The sequence below is a fragment of the Lotus japonicus genome, chromosome 2, assembly GCF_012489685.1.
Source record: "Lotus japonicus ecotype B-129 chromosome 2, LjGifu_v1.2".
Taxonomy (NCBI): Eukaryota; Viridiplantae; Streptophyta; class Magnoliopsida; order Fabales; family Fabaceae; genus Lotus; species Lotus japonicus.
In genome coordinates, this window is record NC_080042.1 from 64,152,855 (window position 1) to 64,157,008 (window position 4,154).

Below are 4,154 nucleotides of genomic sequence, written 5' to 3' on the forward strand. Positions count from 1 at the left end.
CCTTTATAAAAAATGGGGTGGAGTGTAGATTTAAAAAAAGAATGGGGTGGAGTGTTATTCTTGCAAATCTTGAGGGGGTGAGTGTATTTTACTCTATATATATAAAAGTGAAGTTTTTGCAGCTTGGAGGGTAAGTTTGTAATTCAATATTAAATTGCACTACAATTTAATTTCCTGTGTGGGTATTTTGGTAAAGTTAAATATTATCTTCCAAAGATGCAATCTCAACCGTTTATTCATCCGCAATCACATTTTCTCTCACCACATTCGACAACCTTTCGTATTTTCAATCGCTCCGTTTCTGGAAACTGAAAGGGAAAAGAGAGAGGCACTTGGAGGAGAAATTAACTATGGAGCCTTGCCCTCCTTCTTAGAAATAATCGTTAAAAATCAGAATCTGAGTCAATTGTTAAGGGTTTTTTGCTGCTGTCGATCCCCTGTGCGCCGTTCTCCATTCTGCAGTAAGATCGACAACACTCTCGACGTCAATTTCGCCATGGCCAGTAAGCGTGACATGCAATTAGTCTTATGTTAATTGTTTCTTTCATCTTCATCTCCATAACTCGATGATTTCTTTAACTGTCTCTTACAGAGAAGCTGCTTTGAGAAGGAAGAACAACATACCCCCTATTAAGGTCATTCTTCCTCTCATATATGTGCCCCTGTTCTCCCTCATTTTTCCCCTCTTTCAATTTGTTGATTTTTATTTGGGTGTTCCCCTTTTTCTTTTATTTTTTCAGTTCGTATAGCGTTGCGGCTGAATGATATGTAGTTCTAATTGTTTGAATAAAAAAATTCGGACTTTTTCATCCCTTTGGGACACTTTCCAGAGTCTGGATTAGAATTTCCAATTTTTTAGAGTTGTTAACTTGCACTTGCATTCTCTCTACTGGCTTGCTTGATTTAGGATGAGTTTTCTTTCTTTGCCCAACATTTTTGTCTGCATATGCACAAAGATATATGTAGTTGGCTGTTTTTTTCTATTAGAATGATGCTTTTTTTTCGTTGTAACATTGCCACTCTACTTAACACCAAATTTCCCCCTTCTCAGTTTCTTTACCCAATCAGATTTAGCATTTTGGTGTTCTCACCTCCTCTTTTATCATGAATTTGTACGTGTTCCTCTTAAAATTTTCCTCAAATGTCAGTAATTATCTTTTCCAAAAGAGATCTACATTTGAAGATCTCACTATCCATTTTATGTACGTGTTCCTCTTTAAATTTTCCTCAAATGTTTTCTTTGACGTTTTTTAAGTGAGGGGATGTGTTCCAAAATTTTGATTGATGTTTCTTTATGTACTCATAAATATTTTTATTAGAAGAAGTGAAAGGAAGGCATAAAATCCTCTTGACCATTTCTTCTTCTCTGCGACGTTGCACTAAACTTTCACCTTTCATGGTAAGAACTTTCTTTTTCTGCATTCTTCCTTCTATTTTTAGTTATTCTAATTTCATGGTTATTCTGAACTCGACATTTCTTTCTCAGGCTATGTTCTTCTCAGATGTCATCTTCTACTCTGGTAAGAACCATTCATTTTGCACTTTTTTCTGCATTTTGACTTTGGCACACTGATTTCTCCCACTTTTCTCCTTTTCATTTTCGTTATCAGACAACGTGTTCCTCATTGTCCTCCACCGCTCCGGTAAGAGTCCTCATTTATTTTCCTTCTTTCATCTTTTTCAGTTGCACCTACTGATTTGTCGAACGTTTGATAATAGTTGTTTTTCTATTGAAGTTTTTTTATTAAATGGGTGTTGATGTCTCCTGAATATAGGTCTTTCATGTGGAGAGGTTAATTTTCTTTGAACAAAAAAAGATACCAGCTCAAATATCTTTGTTCATCTCTTACAAGTTGGTGAGTTCAATGCCTATTCGGATATTTTTAATTTGCAAGTCGCACCCTAATGTGGCCACATATTTATCAATATTTTCCTCTTGCAGGTGTCACTCCAAAGTCCAAAATTATATGGTAAATCTTCATTATTTGCATTGTTCTATTTTTCTTTATTATATGAATGAAATGGTGTGTCATTATTAAGCAAATTAGCAAGAAACTAATAAAGCTTTGCTTCAGTTTATAATCTCTCTTAATTGTTGAGAAGAGCCTTTGTCTCTGTCATGCTCAATAGAATAGGGATAAATATTTGTTCTTAATAGAGATGATTTTGGATTCAAAGATCATGTAACTTTGGAATCTTACGATTGCTGAATTTCTATATGCATAAAAGGATGTCTATGTACATCTCTAAAATTATATATATATATATATCTATATATATATATATATATATATATATATATATATATTTAAGGATGGAATGGCCAGGACTTCAGTGTGTGATGTGGAAATTGGAAAACTGGGGAGCAGTTTACCAGATGATGATTTAGACAAACCATAGGAAGTCAGAGAACAGGTAGGATTGATAACTGGTTTTTTCGTTCATTACCTGCAAGTTCATTTAGTGATATTAGCAACTTTTCGAGGTGGATTTGGTAAGAGCGCAATGAATGATTTCAAAAATGACATCTTATAAAGTTTCCCGTCCCTGGCTCAAGAAGTTCCCCAAGACTATAATCCATTTTATTCTCTCCTCATTACTACTGTTATCTCAATTGATTCTCTCCTAATTATTTACACAACCTCTCTTCTACTTTCTATTAAAAAGATATTCTTTTCAATTTTTCAGTGAGGAGGCCAAGAATTGTCATACATTTACAAGTTTCAATGCAGAGCTCTCTTATAAGGTCAAAGGTAAAATCTTTTTAATTTACATGTGCTTATTGTGTTTATTGAAAAATTTAGTGGTTAGTGGTTACAGTACATATTAGTAATTAATATTGGTTAGGGAAATCCATAGGACATGATTAATTAGTTAGGATTTATACAATACTCCTAAAAAATAGAAGTTGACAGTTTAAACATTAAATTTGATATCAATTCCAATAAAACCTTCCCACTACAACAATTACACGTAACTCTCTAATCTAACTCTTTTTCTTCTCTATTTGTGGCCATTCAATACACAAGCTGATTTGTTGTTGAATGTAACAGGAGTGGGAAAGGGAAAGGTCTAAGCCAGGTGGTACAACTCCTATTGAAGAGGATGAAGAGGAAGAAGAGAAGGAAGAGGAAAAAGAAAAGGACGATTCTAAGAAGTAGGACAACAATAGTGTCGTAAATGACTTTTTTTTTCTTTAAACTATCTTGATATGTTTCCAAGAGTTCCTTGCTATTTTTTTTTTAAATTAAGGGTATGCTATGAACATCATGTTATTGTATCATAAAGTTTGAGCTTTCTTAGTTTGTCTAGCCACCATTGCAATGCATGCCCTTATATTCAAATATTAATTGGGTTATTCATGGTGAATTAACAAAGATACAACTTTATCATTGAAAGGGAGATTTTAACATATCCTAAGAGGTTAACGGTAAACTATATCATTTTTTGTAAGTGGATAATGAGTGTTTTTTGGTTAAATGGTAAGTTACTTTGTGGTTAATTATAAGGATAGTGGTTAAATTAATTTGATGTTTGAAGAAAAAATATACTTTTTTTTTCTTCATTGGAAAACAAGAAAAAAATACCCTAATACAATTTTAGTATTTTTTTATTGGAAAAATACAAATTTTCAGTATTCTTAAATTTTTTTCAAATAGTTTCAAAATAGTTATTTCTGAATCAATACAATTAATCGTCTAGAATTCCTAATCTTTTTACTCTTATTGTTAATTAGTTAAATAATTTTATGAGTAAAATATACATATATTTAATGATTAAATATATGTGAATATATATGAAGGGCGGAGGTGTGCCTCAAGCGTGTGGCTCTTAACGTTCGCACTCTTCCACTAACCATTTCCCCCACAATTATTTTCCTTTCCTTTTTGTAATAAAACAAATATCAGTTATGATACTCCATAAGAAATGATCAAATTTTTTGGGTACAAGAGGAAAACATAAGAAATGATCAATTAGTTTAAATTTATAGAATATAACAATTATTTTTTTTTTAAATAAAGATGGATGTTTTAACATTAAATTTTATAAAAATGTTAAAATTACTCATCAAAGTAAATGGTAAATATAAGTTATGATATTGCATAGGATATTATAAATTTTTGAAGTTCTTTAGAATATATTAGTTAATATTA

At 31.7% G+C, this 4,154-nt stretch overlaps 1 pseudogene; it reads left to right on the forward strand.

The window, feature by feature from the left end:
• Positions 1-251: 251 nt before the first annotated feature.
• LOC130738834 (uncharacterized) lies at positions 252-3,311 on the forward strand (annotated as a pseudogene).
• Positions 3,312-4,154: the final 843 nt, after the last annotated feature.